This window comes from Neovison vison, chromosome 4 (assembly GCF_020171115.1).
Source record: "Neovison vison isolate M4711 chromosome 4, ASM_NN_V1, whole genome shotgun sequence".
Lineage (NCBI taxonomy): Eukaryota > Metazoa > Chordata > Mammalia > Carnivora > Mustelidae > Neogale > Neogale vison.
This window is the reverse complement of record NC_058094.1, coordinates 224,787,142-224,804,559: the sequence shown is the minus strand read 5'-3', so window position 1 is coordinate 224,804,559 and position 17,418 is coordinate 224,787,142.

Below are 17,418 nucleotides of genomic sequence, written 5' to 3'. Positions count from 1 at the left end.
CGGCGGCGCTCGGCCCGCAGCGGCCCCTCAGCTGGCGCTTTGTGGACACCGAGCGCACCCTGGGAACGGCTCCGGCCTAGACGCGCCGCCCGCCCGCCGCCGCAGCGCGCCCCCTGCCGGCCCCGGCGGCCACTTCCGCCCCGGCGGCGGCGGAGCGGCGCCCGCGGGTGGTTTGCTCGCTTACCCCCGAGGCTTTCGCACGCAAGAGTCAGGGCCCAGCCCCACACCCGGGCTCTCTCTGGGGCGCGCTTTTCTTCCCGAAGCCCCACTTAGCGGGCACCGCCCGAAGGGAGGCGGGAGGGCGGGAGGGCAGCCCAACTTGGAACGGCGGCGGTGGGCCGAGTGCGAGAGCGAAACCGGCCCGAGGGAGCCGGTGCGTTGCCCCGAGTAGCCCGACACCGGGATGGGCGGACGTTCCTCGTTTGCAAAACAGCAAATGCGGCGAGCGCGGCCCCTGTGCGGACCCAAACTGAAGTCTACAGTCGTCTTGACCGGTCGGATTATTGAGGTTGTCGTTTGCGGGGTCTGTACCAGGGGACGGGAGAGCCCGGCGTTGTCTGCGGAGGTTGTGTGTTTCGGGTTGACAAGAGTGTGAGTTGCGGTTAGGATAAACGCGTAACCCTGAGTTTCCAGCTCAGTCCTCATTTCAAACATGCCCAGAATGATTGAAGATCTTCCCAAACCCGGATCTCTACAAATGAATCAAGTCAGTGTCCGTAACAAAGTACCAGATCACTCAAGTGTGAGACCGTCCCGTTGGGACACCTGCTCTGGCGCGCACGAGCTCTTCTCACAGTGTGCTCACACCTGCAGTGTGAAGTCGGCCGGAAAATCTATTTTGGTGAATGGGGTGAATGTTTGATAGTTAAAAATCGCTATTCTCTCAATGAGAATGTCGCCATAACAGAGTGAACTTGTAGAAAGTAAAGAAAAAATGCGAACTTTCTTGGAAAGGAAATTCATTTTTCTGATCATTAAAAACGTAGTAGTTGGGCTCCTGGGTGGCTCGGTTGAGCGACTGCCTCCAGCTCAGGTCAGGATCCTGGAGTCCCAGAATTGCGTCCCGCATGGAGCTCCCAGCTCAGCAGGGAGTCAGCTTCTCCCGCTGACCCTCACCCGTCTCATGCTCTCTCTCTCGTTCTCTCTCTCTCTCTCAAATAAATAAATAAACAAAATCTTTCCTTTTTTTTTTCTTTTTTTAAAGTGGTAGCTAAAATGTTAAAGCTTGACCTTACAAGACTAGGACAGTCATTTCTCAGCCCTGGAGACTGCTGGATGTTCTTATGGCCAACAAAGAGGAACGTTTGCATTACTAAATAAGACACTTCTAACTGAGCTTCATGGAGTAACAAAGGCTACTTTTGCCAGTAATATGGTAATACTGCCACCAGTTTATTTTGTTTCTTCCTCTAACAGGAAATTATTATGGTAAAGACTTTGGTCCTTTTTAATTCTTGGCCTTGATAATTTCTTGGGCAATGACCTGATTCCATGGAAACAATTTCACAGACTGCAGTTTTGTGTATTTTCAAGAAGATGCATGATATTTTCAGAAGCAGATTTAAGATGGTTGTATTCATATTTTAATGTCTAATTTCTACTATTCTGGTCCGTTCTTGCCGCTATGCACAATCACTAGAGAAAAATTTGTCCTTAAAGTTTGGGTGGATCTAGAAATATGACAATGAAGCAATTTAATTACTCTCAAGAAAATAATCAAAGTTTCCATCTGTATCTTGGCTTTCCTTTCATGCACACCGATTTCAGCTTCTTCCCTGGAGTAGAATCAAAGAAAGATCTTTTCAGCAGGTAATCATCATGCAGGAAATACACTCTTAAGGCACATGAATTTATTCAGCAAGTTACAATAAACTGCTCTCTATGTAACCAACCATTGGTTATTAGTATGTTGGTGATATTGGTAATGTTCCTTGGGAAATACAAAATTAAGGCCTTATTGATTAGCCTTTGAAAGACATAATAGCTGCTGTTCCACCTTGGTTAAATATCTTGTATATGTATGTGACAAGACAATTTCACAATCTCTTTTGTATTGTATAATTTGTTATGGGGTGAAGAAAAATTATGGAAGGGGTCTAAAATCTTTCTGCTTGCAGCCAGTCATCTTTTATTATGTCTTTTAAAGTTATAACGATTTTTCTGAATATAAAACTGAAAGTGTGAACAAATTACAGTATGTTTGTGCTCAGAGTCTTTACCAAATTTGTTGTATAATCAATGATAATTTTGTATGCTTGTCTTTACTGATTTTATATTCCAAAAATATTTCTCAAAGTCAGGTTCACTGTGAGACACAAAACTCTTCCATAAAGTGAGGAAAGTAATCCTCTATGTTGTCAAATCTAAAAATAAATTAAAGCTGATTCTTCCAACCTTGTGTGCAGATGTCACACCATATAATTTGGGAACACAATCAGCGTTTTCATTAACCTTTTTGTACATAACAAAATATAAATCAGGAAAAGGTTTTTAGGAATGTTTTCTAAAATGAAACAATATTTAGAATCCATAGCTTAAGGTAACCCTTTCGGATTCCTTCCCTCTTTGGGAGCTTTGTACTATCACTCAATAAACTTTCCTTCACTATCACTCAATAAACCTTGCTTTGATGCCCACCAAAAAAGAAACAAATAGAATCCATAGCTTCAGCAAATCTCAAATATCCTTTCTTTTCCACTGCTGAAATGTTCTGTTTGGTTTTTGTTCTTTTTTTTTTTTTTAGATTTCATTTGGGTGGCTCAGTCCGTTAAGTGTCTACCTTCAGCTCAGGTCACGATCCCAGGATCCTGGTGATGAGGGAGCAGGAGGCTGGCTGAAGACAAAGCAAAAAAAGCTGGCACTTTGCACCCCCCCCTCTACCCGCTCCCCTCCATAATATGTGTAGCATTCCTCAGGCACCCTTGACTGCCATGAACGATAAACAAATAGTTAACTTGCAGAGATCACAATCCTGCAGGACAGGAATCTCCCTTGCTGTACAGATGTCCTAGAGATCTACAAACAGGGAGGTTACCTTATCAATAGCACAAATTTCCAGAGGCAAATAACTCTCAGTTCCTCAAGCCCTAATGTCTCCCTCCCCATCATAAACGAAACTGGAGGAGGCTGAGGTAGAAGGGAATGTAAATGATAGCAGGATCATAACACCCCACCAAGAATCTCCCAACTATCTTGATGTTAATGGCTGACCTAAAGACGACATTGATCAAGCCACAAGGGGAAGGCCTCCCCACCCCTCCACCCCCCACCCCGCACCTTGTAGGCCCTCTTTAACATATGAAAACTCCGTTGAAACCTCCCATCCCTTCACCACCACCCCCAACCGCAAGGTACATAACCTGCCATCCCTCACAACCCGGGGCAGCAGCTCTTCCTGCCCACGGGTCCTGTCCCCGTGCTTTAATAAACCACCATTTTGCACCAAAGATGTCTCAAGAATTCTTTCTTGGTCATCGGCTCCGGACCTCAGCCCACAGAACCTCACCTAGGTTCTAGAACTTCATCACTGGGATCAAGTCCCCCATTGTCTCCCTGCTCAGTGGGGAGCCTGCTTCTCCTTCTTGCTCTGGCCTGCCCAACCATACCACTCATTCCCTCTCTCCTCTGTCTCAAATAAATAAGCAAAATATTTATTTACTTACTTGCTTAAATTTTATTTATTTATTTATTTGTTAGAGAGAGACACAGAGAGGGAACACAAGCTTGGGGAGTGGGAGAGGAAGAAGTAGGCTTCCCGCAGATCAGGAGGCCTAATGCAGGGCTCGATCCCAGGACCCTGGGACAATGATCTGAGCCTAAGGCAGACACCCAACGGCTGAACCACCCAGGCACCCTTAAATAACTCTTAAAAAAAAAAATAAAGATTTTATTTATTTATGAGCGAGAGAGAACATGATCGAGGGAGAGAGAAAGTATGAACAGGGGGCGAGGGAGAAGCAGAGAGAGAAGCAGGGAGTCATGGTGAGCAGCGAGTCCTTGTGGAGCTCAATCCCAGGACCCCAGGATCATGAACTGAACCAAAGGTGGACACTTAAGTAACAGAGTCACCCAGGCACCCCTGTTGAAATGATTATTAATCCATTGCAACTATTTCTACAAGCCTTGAAAAGGCTTCACAGATACCATTAGGTATTGTCTTATTAAAATCATTCTCAGGGCACCTGGGTGGCTCAGTGGGTTAAAGCGTCCGCCTTAGGCTCAGGTCATGGTCTCAGGGTCCTGGGATTGAGCCCTGCGTCAGGCTCTCTGCTCAGTGGGGAGCCTGCTTCCCGTTTCTCTCTGCCTATGTGTGATCTTGTTAGGGTCCGTGTTCAAAGGAGTGAGACTGATAAAAAGCGAAGGTCAAGCAAAGCTTTATTTCAGGCTAAGCATCCAGAATCAAACCCACGGCTTGGGACAGCCTCTTACAGAGAGGGCGACCACTCCCAGCCTTATAGACTAACTTTTATAGAGCAAAGGCCATGTGGTTGAGCCTGGCCACACACAGGTGGCCAGTGAGAAAGTTGCATAGTCATGCTAGGTCACACACGGGTGGCCAATTGAATTACAATTCAGCCTATAGTAGCTATTTGAACTAGCCTATCACCTTGGTCAGAATTGGCGCCCAAAAGGCGGGGCCCACATTCTTTATGCAGAGAGTGATTGGATGTCTCCACCTGGCCTGACTCATCCTTGCATTTGGGCTCTGTTTTCTCCACCTAACCTGACCCGCCCTTGTATTTGGGCTCTGTTATCAGGGACTGGTCGACCATATTTTACTGCATAAACAACAAAATGGCTGTTTAATCCGAGATGGGATCATTCTGGCTAAGTAGGCTCTCACAATCTCTCTGTCAAATAAATAAATAAAATCTTTAAAAAAAAAAAGCATTCTTGAAAAGTTCATTGTTTGGAGAGAACAAATGTATTTTGGGTGTCTGATTTTATCTACATTTGCTTCTTTTTAAATACTGTCTCTATACTTTTAATCATGACTCAAAGATGATTTATCATATATGTGTTGTACATGAGTGTTTTTGTCTTTGTGAAATTTTGGGGTAGCCAAGTTGACATTTTGCTGTTAATTTATCCTCCTAATATGTGAAAAATTATGAAGTAGGGCTTTTTAAGATTCACAGACTAAATGGAATTAAGTAACTAAAAAATAAAATAAAAATGTTTTATACAAAGTACATAGAAACTAATGTCTAAATAAGCTGTATGCCCAACATGGGGCTCAACCTCATGACTCTGAGATCAAGAGTCACATGCTCTACCTACCCAGCAAGCCCAGCGCCCCCGTACGGAGTTTATTTAGTGTTATGAATGCGATTGCATCAGAGAATTCTATGGTAATTAGAGTTATGATATAATCTAATCTTTATTATTTTACCCCATGATAGTATTTATATGTTTATAAATATCTGAAGGCTCAAAAATATTCTTTCTAAAGTTATCTGGGGCATCTGAGTGGCCCAGTTTGTTAAGCCTCTGCTGTTGACTTCCCTGCTGAGAGGGAGTCTGCCCCTCCCAGTCCCTCACCCCTCTCTCTGGCTTATGCTCTCTCTTGCTCATTTTCTGTCTCAAATAAATAAGTAAATAAATAAATTTTTAAAAATAAAGTTATTTGGATAGTATTCTTTCAATATTCACATTAACTGCATTAACATATTTATTTAATAATTTGAAAGTTTTGTTTATTACATAGAACCACCATCTTTCATAATCCTCAATAATTATTGCAGCATTTTCCCTTTTTTTTTTAAAGATTTTATTTATCCATTTGAGAGAGAGAGATGAGAGAGAGCATGAGAGGGGAGAAGGTCAGAGGGAGAAGCAGATTCCCCGTGGAGATTCCAGGATCATGACCTGAGCTGAAGGCAGTGGCTTAACCAACTCAGCCACCCAGGTGTCCCCAGCATTTTATTTTTGCAATATATTTTTTAAAGGTTTTATTTATTTATTTGAGAGAGAGAGAGAGAGAGAGAGACAGAGTGAGAGAGCATGAGAGGGGAGGTCAGAGGGAGAAGCAGACTCCCCATGGAGCTGGGAGCCTGATGTAGGGCTCCCGGGATCATGACCTGAGTTGAAGGCAGTCGCTTAACCAACTGAGACACCCAGGCATCCCTTACTTTTGTGATATTAAACATACAATCATATATACTTCAACCGACTGTTAGCAGTTCAACAGAGAAAGCACATCGTCAAATTTAACATTTCAAGTTACCAAGTTATCTGGAATTTAGAATACCTACACTTGAAAGTAGCCATTCAGATATCAACAAGAACTATGAATGACATGCTATGTTTATGTTGTTGAAGACTGATGCACTGATGGGACGGGATAGAAATCTACCCAACCACACAGCCGTCACTCTTGGACAGGACTAAGAACACCAGCAAGGACACTGAGCAAGCATCCAGCTATTCCACTTTGCAACGGCAGTGCAATCTTAAAATGTGGAAACGTGGGGCGGAGAGCACAGGTGCACAGGATTAGAGAGGTTGGCAAGCTAAATGAATTCATAGAAGCTTGACAAAAGGGGTTTTGAAAGAATTAAAAACAACAATTACCAGTCAGGTAGTAAACTAACATTGAACCGGTGATTAACATTTATCGAGCACTTCATACCATCATCTAATTGAATCCCTACATCAGCTACATCAGGTGGATGCCACCAGTTTTTTCGTGGGTTTTTTGTTTTTTTTTTTTACACTTTAGTTAATGTGAAATTTTGCTGGGCAATTCTCCATGGTGTTTCTACATGTGTTGTGACAGCTTTTATCTTGGACAAGCTTTTCAGGGATATTTGTTTGGCAAACAGTCTAAGAAAACAGAGGTAGTGTCTCCCTCTGGGGGAGAAGGCAGATTTGTTTCTTCACCAGGATAATAAAGATGCCGCCTTCCTCCAGGTCAGAGGTTGTAGATGTATGCTATCATCACCCTAATAAGATCGGGACAGGACTGCCAGGTTAAATATTGGATACCTAGTTAAATTTGAATTTCAGATAAACAACAAGTATGCCCTATACAATACTTTTTAAAAAAATTTTATTTACTGGAGCGCCTGGGTGGCTCAGTCAGTTAGGCAGTGGCCTTTGGCTCCAGTCATGATCCCAGGATCCTGGGATCGAGTCCTGCATCAGGCTCTCCACTGAGCAGGGGGCCTGCTTCTCCCTCTCCCTCTGCCTGCTACTCTGCCTACTTGTGTTCTTTAAAAAAAAAAAAAGTATTTATTTATTTATTTGAGAGAGAAAATGAGTGAGCAAAAGCAGGGGGAGCGGCAGAGGGACAGAGAGAGAAGGAAAAGCATGCTCTCTGTTTAGCAGGGACCCAGAGGCAGGACTTGATCCCAGGACCCCCAAATCATGACCTGAACTGAAAGTAGCCACTTAACTGACTGAGCTACCCAGGCGCCCCTTCCCTATACAATACTTAACACTAAAAATTATTTCTTGTCTATTTGAAATTCAAATTTAACTCAGTATTTAATTTTTAAATTTGAGTTAAACTCGAATTTAACATCAGTATTTCTACTTGCTAAATCTGGCAACTCCATATCAGGAGTTTCCTAAGCTTGCTGTCCCTTTATTGTGACACAAATCCATTGTGTGTGAAACAGACACCTGGGCCATATTACATTGTCCTTATGAGCAAATTGATGGGAACATGAAGTTCATGCTGCCTGCTGGTCTGGGAGTAATAAAGTACTTTGTCTCTGACCCAGGAGTCTCCTGCCTTCTCCAGCATCTCTAGAAACTATTGCAGGTGAACTAGAAAATTTTTGTTAAAGATTTTATTTATTTACTTATTTGACAGCAATCACAAGTAGGCAGAGAGGCAGGCAGAGAGAGAGGAGGAAGCAGGCTCCCCGCCGAGCAGAGAGCCCAATTCAGGGCTTGATCCCAGGACCCTGGGATCATGACCTGAGCTGAAGGCAGAGGCTTTAACCCACTGAACCATCCAGGCGCCCCTAACTAGTGGCTTTTTAAGTAGAGTAAAACTTCAGAGCCCATAGTTCCTTACTTGAAACTAACCCCAGAGGAACACTGAGATTATTTCTAATCTTATTAGATAATATTACTATTATAAGCAATATTGTTATAAGTATCCTGGAACAAAGTTCTCTATACAAAGGTACAAAAACATCTAAATTTCCTGGAAGTGGAAATGCTGGGTCAAATGGTATGTTCACTTAAAATGTTGAAACATATCAATAAATAGTTCTTCATAGAGGTCATACCCGTAAACCCTCACCAAGGATGCCTTAGAGTATCTGTTTCATTCCCCACTTGAGGGGACTATATTCTAAAGTTGTTTGATCTTTGGCAACTTAATAAGTAAAAAAGTGGGAATTCATTTAGTATTACTTTGTATTTCTCTTATTATGAGTCAAGCTGAACATCTTAAGCTTAAAAGTCTTGTGAATTTCCTTTTCTGTGAACTGTTCACATTTTAAGCATTTTTCTGATGAGTTGTTGATATATTCTTTTAAGTTTTTATTTTATTTTTAAGATTTTATTTATTTATTTGAGAGAGAGACAGTGAGAGAGAGCATGAGAGAGGAGAGGGTCAGAGGGAGAAGCAGACTCCCCGTGGAGCTGGGAGTCCAATGCGGGACTTGATCCTGAGACTCTGGGATCATGACCTAAGCCGAAGGCAGCTGCTTAACCAACTGAGCCACCCAGGTGCCCCTAAGTTTTTATTTTAATCCCCCAGTGCTCATCATAACAAGTACCTTTCTTAATCCCCATCTCCTATTTTACTCATCTTTCCCCGTTACCCACCTCCCCCAGTACGCCAATAACTCCCATCTGGTAACCATCAGTTTGTTTTCTATAGTTAGGACTCTGTTTCTTGGTTTGTAGCTCTCTCTTTTTTCCCTACTTCACTTGTTTGTTTTGTTTCTTAAATCCCATATGAGTGGAGAGAAAAACAACAACAACACAAGAAACAACAGGTGTTGGCAAATATATGGAGAAAAAGAAACCCTCTTGGTCTGTTGTTGGAAATGCAAGCTGGTGCAGCCACTCTGGAAAACAGTATGGGGGTTCCTCAGAAAGTTAAAAATTGCATTGTATTGCTATAAATTTTCCTCTTAGAACTGCTTCTGGTGCATCCCAGAGGTTTTGAACCATTGTTTTCATTTTCATTTGTTTCGTGTACTTTTTAATTTCTTCTTTTATTTCCTGCTTGATCCATTCATTGTTTAACAGCGTGTTATTTAATCTCGTGTATTTGTGATGTTTCCAGATTTTTTTCTTGTGGTTGATTACTAGTTTCATAGCATTGTGGTCAGAAAAGATACACATATGACTTTGATCTTTTTTTAATTTGTTGAGGCATGATTTGTGGCCTAATATGTGATCTGATCTATTCAGGAGAATGTTCCATGTGCACCTGAAAATAATATGTATTCTGTTTTAGGATGGAATTTTCTTAATACATCTGTTTAAAACATCTGTTCCAGTGTGTCATTCAAAGCCATTGTTCCCGTGTTGATTTTCAGTTTGGATAATCTGTCCATTGCTGTAAGATGGGTGGTAAAGTCCCCTACTACTGAATTATTTTTGATTAGTTCCTTATGTTTGTTAACTTTTTTTTTTTGTTAACTTTTATTGTATTTTGGTGCTTCCAAGTTGGGTGCATAAATATTTATAATTGTTATATCTTCTTATTGGAGTTTTCCCTTCATTATTGTATAGTGTCCTTCTTTGTCTCTTATCATAGTTTTTATTTATGTGTTTGTTTATTATTATTATTATTTTAAAAGATTTTATTTATTTATTTGACAGAGAGAGACACAGCGAGAGAGAGAGAACACAAGCAGGGAGAGTGGGGAAGGGAGAAACAAGCTTTCCACCAAGTGGGGAGCCCAGTGTGGGTTTCGATCCCAGGACCCTGAGATCTTGACCCAAGTCAAAGGCAGAGGCTTAACAACTGGTCCACCCAGGTGCCCCTATTTTTATTTTTAAAGTAGGCTCTATGCCCCATGTGGAGCCACAGAGGGCTTGAACTCACAACTATGAGATCAAGACCTGAGCTGATATCAAGAGTTGGGACACTTAACTGACTGAGCCACCCAGGCACCCATTTAGTCTTCGTTTTAAAGTCTATTTCATCCAATAAAAATATTGCTACTCCAGCTTTCTTTTGACATCCACTTGCATGAAAAATATTTATCCATCCCCTCACTTTCAATCTGCAGGTATCTTTAGGTCTAAAATGATCTCTTGCAGGCATAGAGATGGATCTTCTTTTTCCTTTTCCATTCTGTCATCCCATGTCTCTTGATCTAAGTATTTAGTCCATTTATACTCAAAGTAATGATTGATAGATAAGTATTTATTACCTTTTTATTACTGGTTTTGTGGTTGCTTTTGAAGATTTTCTCTGATCCCTTCTTGTCTCTCTTTCATGGTTCGTTAGTTTTCTTTAGTGATAAATTTGGATTTCTTTCTCTTTATTTTTTGCATATTTATTAGTGGTTTTTGACTTGTGGTTACCACTAGGTTTGTATATAACATCTTCTGCATATAACAGTCTACATTAAATTGATGGTCACTTAAGTTTAAACCCATTCTTTACTCCTCTTCTCCCCACATCTTAGGTGTATGGTGTCATATATTATATCCTTTTATTTTTTTTAAGATTTTATTTATTTATTTGACAGAGAGATATCACAAGCTGATGGAGAGGCAGGCAGAGAGAGAGAGAGAGAGAGGGAAGCAGGCTCCCTGCTGAGCAGAGAGCCCGATTCGGGACTCGATCCCAGGACCCTGAGATCATGACCTGAGCCGAAGGCAGTGGCTTAACCCACTGAGCCACCCAGGCGCCCTATTATATCCTTTCATATTGTGAGTTCCCTGAATGATTTTTTACAGAAATTCATATTTAGTGCTTTTGTGTTTCTACCTTCCTTCCTATCATTTTTTGGTCTTTCCTTTTCACTCAGAGTCCCCTTTAATATTTCTGGCAGGGCTGGTATAATTCATGAACTCCTTTAGTGTTTGTATGGGAAACCCTTTATCTGTCCATTTATTCTGAATGATAACCTTGTTAGATAGAGTATTGTTGGCTGCAGATTTTTCTTATTCAGCACTTCAAATATATCATGCCACTCCTTTCTGGCTTGGAAAGTTTCCGCTGAAAAATCTGCTGATATTCTTACATGGTTTTCGTTCATGTAACTGTCTTTTGTCTTGTTGCTTTTACGATTTTTTCTTTATCACTATATTTTGCCATTTTAATTACAATGTGTTTTTTTTAAAAGATTTTATTTATTTATTTGACAGACAGAGATCACAAGCAGGCAGAGAGAGAGGGAGAAGCAGGCTCCCCACCAAGCAGGGAGCCCGATGCGGGGCTCGATCCCAGGACCCTGAGATCATGACCCAAGCCAAAGGCAGAGGCTTTAACCCACTGAGCCACCCAGGTGCCCCTAATTACAATGTGTTTTGGCATGGATCTGCTTTTGTCGATTTTGTTGGGGCTTCTCTGCGCCTCCTGAATCTGGATATCTGTTTCCTGCCCTAGATTAGGGAAATTTTCAGCTATTATTTCTTCAGATAAATTCTGTGCTCCCTTTTCTCTTCTTCTTCTGGGTCTCCTATAATATGAAGTTTTTACATTTGATGGAATCACTAAATTCCCTAAGTCTATTCCCATTTTACATAATTCTTTTTTCTGTCTTCTGTTCAGCTTGATTACTTTCCATTACACTGTCTTCTAGGTCATTAATTCATTCCTCTCTTTCTTCCAGACTGCAGTTCATTCCATCAAGTGTGTATCTCATTTTGTTTATTGAGCCCCTTATCTCCACTATGTTATTCCTTATCTTTGTGTTAACGGTCTCACTGATGTCCTCCACTCTTTTCTCAAGTCCAGGGATCAAGCATGTTACTTATATCTGTTTTGGTTAGATCTCCTGCCATGGTCTTGTTTTATTCTTTCATCTGGGACAAATTCCTCAGTCTTCTCATTTTGTCTAAGTCTTCGTGCCTGGTTCTCTGTGTTAGGAAAGTCAACTATGTCTCCTGTCCTTAAGGGTAATTGCTTTATGAGGAAGAGGTCCCGTAGCGCCCTGCTATGTAGTGTCCTCTGTTCCTCAGGGCCTGGCACTTCTGGGAGTATCTCCAAAGTGTGCTGTGTGGGCTCTGCTGTTATGTCCTGGCTGCTTTATCTTTCAGGCCGGTCATCTTTAGAGGCTCTCTTTGCCTATGGTGGACAGTGTTTTGTCCTTGGCCGAAATGTTCCATGTTTTGCACTAGGTGTGCTTGTGAAATGAGACTTATTGCCACCGCCACCAGAACCAAGGGACCGCAAAACTCCCTGGTTGGGAGACACAGTGTTGGCAGGGGTTTGGGCTGGTCCTCTGAGGAAAGCGGCCACTGTAATGGGCCTGGGAAGGGTGGTTCCACCAGAGCATGGGGGGAGGTGGGGGTTGGTATAAGCAAGTTAAGTAGTGAGTGTTGGCTCTGTGCCTTGTGTTTATAATGAGGGCTGGGGAGGGAAATGGCTCCTGGCAGTTTCTTTGTTCCTGGAGGGGTTTCTCATGAATGCTGCCTCTTTGGGGCATTCTTTGAGAAGAGCAACTAACCTCCCCACTGTGTGCCCCATGCGATCTTCAGATTGCTGTTTCCATACTGTAGGTCTGTTGGCTGTTTGCCCTGCCTTCTCTCTAAAAGTAGCCCCAATGTCCTCCAAGTTCTCCCACAGTCAAGCAGGCTGACCTTTAAAACTCCAGATTCTAAGGCTCTCTCGCTTTCCAAGCCAATTGCTGTGGGGATTCATTTTCCCCACGGGCTCCCTGTGCGCTAGCCCATCTCTACGGCTTCTTTCTCGAAGACTGCAGCTCCGTCCTCACTGCAGCAACTAGGATCCATTTCTTTCCCAAGTCAGTCCCTGTATTTCCTACTTCTTCTATGTGGTCTCTGGTCTACCTTCAGTTGTGGAGTTTGTTCTGACAGTCTTCAGATCAATTCCTGGGGTATCTGGGATGATTTGATACTTATCTAGTTGCATTGGTGGGACAAGATGAGCCTAGGGTCCCCCCCTGCTCCACCACCATCTTCCCCTCCACTATGCATTGATATTTTCGAGTTGCGTGAGCTCTTTATACAGTACATAAATTAAACACTTGTTTTTCATGTCATATATACTTTACCTAGTAAAGACATCTGCCATTTGGCATCTTGCCAAATAGAAATTTAAAATTTTTATGTGAACATTTTCAGTGTTTTATGACTTTTGGTTTTGGCACCTTGCTTAGAAAGGCCTTCCCCTCTCTCAGTTTTTTGGTTTTGTTTTTTAAATCCTTCTCAGTTTTTGAAGAATTCTTCATGAGTGAAGCAATGACTCAAAACTTCAGCCTGGCTTTGGAAGCATTTTGTATCTCTCTAAGATACTTTTGGTTCACTGGCATTTTGACAGCACGAGGTACTTAATAAATCGGCACACTTGGATTTCTCAGCATTGGCACAGCAGGGGCTGTTTTGAGATTTATCAGAGGAAACTCTTGACCATGTCTGGGGTGTTAAAGTCCCAAGGAAGCCCTCTTTATTACTTCCAAAATGAGACTTTGACACTGGATTTCTCCAAGTTTCAATACGAAAGAAATAGAAAATTTTTTTAAAAGATTTTATTTTATTTTATTTATTTATTTTTAAAGATTTTATTTATTTATTCAACAGAGAGAGATTACAAGTAGGCAGAGAGACAGGCAGAGAGAGAGGAAGGGAAGCAGGCTCCCTGCTGAGCAGAGAGCCCGATGCGGGACTCGATCCCAGGACCCTGAGATCACGACCTGAGCCGAAGTCAGTGGCTTAACCCACTGAGCCACCCAGGCACCCCTAAAAAGATTTTATTTATTTATTTGACAGACAGAGATCACAAGTAGGCAGAGAGAGAAAGGAGGAAGCAGGCTCCCTGCCAAGCAGAGAGCCCCATGCGGGGCTCGATCCCAGGACCCTGATCACAACCTGAGCCAAAGGCAGAGGCTTTAACCCACTGAGCCACCCAGACATCCCACTATGTGAGAAATAGAAATGTTCATACCATGAAAGCAAAATATAGCCAGAACAACAAACATCACTTAATTTGATAAGATGATGAGGCAATAAGAAAGTCCCAAGGCTTTTGGACCAGTTTCTCCAAATCCACATTTTATAAATTCATATATGCCCCTGGAGGAGTTATTTCAGGAACTCCCTATCTGTATTACTGTTACAGTTTCTCCAACAGTTACAGGCAGAGAGCTTTGAATTAACATATTTTTTTCTTATGTTCACTATAACTGGAAAAGCTTCCTCGACTAAGAATAAGATCCGAATACCAGATCTTCAGAAAGGAAAGGGTAATTTGACTACCAGGTGATGCACTTTTGCCTGTTATGGCACGTAGGTGTGGCTAACATGGTTTCCAAAGAAAATGCTATGATAGGGTTCTGCTACTGTGCAACTGGGGACCAGACAGCTTCATTCTTACCAAATTCCTGCATTCAATACAGACTCCCCATTCATTCCTGTTTGGAAAACAAGATTTTGCTTCTTGCTTATTAAGGAGAAAATATCAATGTTTGCCTATAAATAGCAATTCAAATCAGACTTCAAACTTGACAAATATAACCATGACAGTCTTAGCGGCAGGTTACAGTGTGTTTTCTTTTTGGGGGTTAATGTACACCTAACCCCTCATTTCTAGCACCTACAGTGAACAGGGAATCCTAATAACTTAAATAGATCCTGGCTTAGTAAGGCCCTAGAGAGAAAAAGTAGAAATAAAGCATTACAAAGTACTGTAGGTAATTTTGGGTAAGATTCTTCCTACTTGTATGAATGTAGGTATGATTTTTCAGAATCTCAGGTTTCTCTTAACCACATATTTAAAAAGGACTAGTCATATACTTTCATTGAAGTGTATATGATACTTCTTAGTGAGATGAGAAAGGCAATTTTCCATCTGGTTCTGGGATTTTTTTTTTAAGATTTTATTTATTTATTTGACAGACAGAGATCACAAGGAGGCAGAGAGGCAGGCAGAGAGAGAGGAAGCAGGCTCCCAGCTGAGCAGAGAGCCTGATGCGGAGCTCGATCCCAGGACCCTGAGATCATGACCTGAGCCGAAGGCAGAGGCTTCAACCCACTGAGCCACCCAGGCGCTCCAGCACTGTAGCCTTTAGTCCTCATAGTTGCCCCATGTGATAGATACTTCTGAAATCACCACCTGTGTGTTTAGTGGAGTAACACTTTCACTAAAAAAGTCTATTTACTATGTTAAAGTTATAAAGATTTAATATTAATGTGGAATGGAGGACATCCAATAGGCCTGCAGCAACACTTTCAATTTCTCCATCTGTTGCTTCACTACCTCCAAAGACCTAATGACTATCTTAGAGGCAGAATGGTTTGAATGCATAGACATCTATCATTGGACTTCCATTTTCTTCTTCCTTTGATCTAAGCGAGTGGTTCTAAAACATTAATGCATGTAAGAATTGCTGTACAGAGTTGCATCAAACCATTTTTACTGTAGTTTATATGTTAGGAGCAATTTAAGAGATGTTCAAGGTGATTTTGAATATAAGTGATTTTTGCCTAATATGTTGGCTTTAGGCTGAATCATCTGCAGGGAAATGACACAGGACCAAGAGATTCAGGCTAGGAAAGAAAAGAAGACTTGAGAGAAGAGAAGTAAGAGATTTCTAGGTAAGGTGAGAGAGTGCCTATCAGGATACTGGACAATCTGAGGTCGAGGGAGGTGGGAAGGAAGCAAGGCCAGGAAGAATGAACACCAGATACTATGGTGAAAGTGCTTTATCTGTGTTGTCTCTATTATTATAGTAACCCTTTGGATATGGAAACTAAAGTGATGGGTGTTCAAATGACTTGCCTGGTGCCACAAAGATGGCAGATGGTTGAGCCAACATCCAAACCCAACATCCCAACCCAAAACCCAAAGACCTTTCTCACTCTAAAGTTCAAGGTCTTCCTACCATTGCTGGCTTCCTTATAGGTTAGGACTTGCTGAATTCAGTCAGAAAGAACTCTCGGGAATGGAGATATGTTGGCTTGGGATGACCTAACACTTGGGGCAAGATTCCTATAAGTCCGTGTAGGGAAATATCTTCATCCCTCATGGAGAACAGACAGGCTCACCTGGGATGGATAGTTTAGGAAACTGAACAGAATTTTACAAAAATAGCTGCACCCTTGCCTATTCATGATTTCTTTCCTTCTGAAAACATAGAAGAGGCATCAAGACAATGGGCTCTCATGTACACAGCAAGTGTGTAACACGTGGTGGTGTCCTTCAGGTGCTCACTTCTCTGGTCCCCTGGGAATATAATTTTAGTGTCCCAGTAAAAGACATTGTAAATCCAGAAGCCAGACCTTAATTAGGCTGAAAACTGTAATCACTCTAGAAAAAACCATGGCCCCAACTTTGAGGACCTGCTAGCAGCTTTAGAAGAAATAGCCATGGGCTACAAGGACAACAGTGGAGATGTGTAGGTAACCCTGCCATGCTCATTGGCAGCAGGAGAAGGCAGAACACTAGAGAAATATAAGAACCACTAAAGAAGGGGCGCCTGGGTGGCTCAGTGGGTTGAAGCCTATGTCTTCGGCTCAGGTCATGGTCTCAGGGTCCTGGGATTAAGCCCCACATTGGGTTCTCTGCTCAGCGAGGAACCTGCTTCCTCCTCTCTCTCTGCCTGCCTCTCTGCCTACTTGTAATCTCTATCAAATAAATAAATAAAATCTTAAAAAAAAGAACCACTAAAGAAGTCAGGGAGTGCCCCAGACACTCATAAAAAAGAAGGGGCCCCATTGGCTTCAAAGGCTCATGAATACTACTAGCTAAGAGTGTAAAGTGAATTTCACTGTAATAGAACAAAGGCTGTCCATGTAGTAAAACTGGATATTAGAATAGCTAAGAACTACTTTGCATTCACAACTAACACCATATACTGCTATAATTATACATAGCCAATGGCTTTACTCAAAGAAAATAAATGTGATATAATATTTATATAAATATGTAAGTCCATTTTCTAGGATCCATCAGCGAATTATCAAGTAGGAAATAAATAAAGAGTTTATGATGAAGGAAAAAGGAATTAGTGCATAGAAAATCTATAACTTCATAAAACTAAACACACACACACACACACAAGTACCAGTAAAACGTGGGCTCTCTCTGTATTATTTCTTATAATTCCAGTTGAATCTACAATTATATGAATAAATTTTTCTATTTAGAAAAGTCTACAGACTCAATAGTAATTAAGTGAATGCAAATCAAAACAAAATTAAGTTCTGGTTATATAACATGGATGCTAGAACAAATGAAAAATGTTGGCAGGGCCTCCTGGCTGGCTCCTGATCTTGGAGTTGTGAGTTCAAGCTCCATGTTGGGTGTAG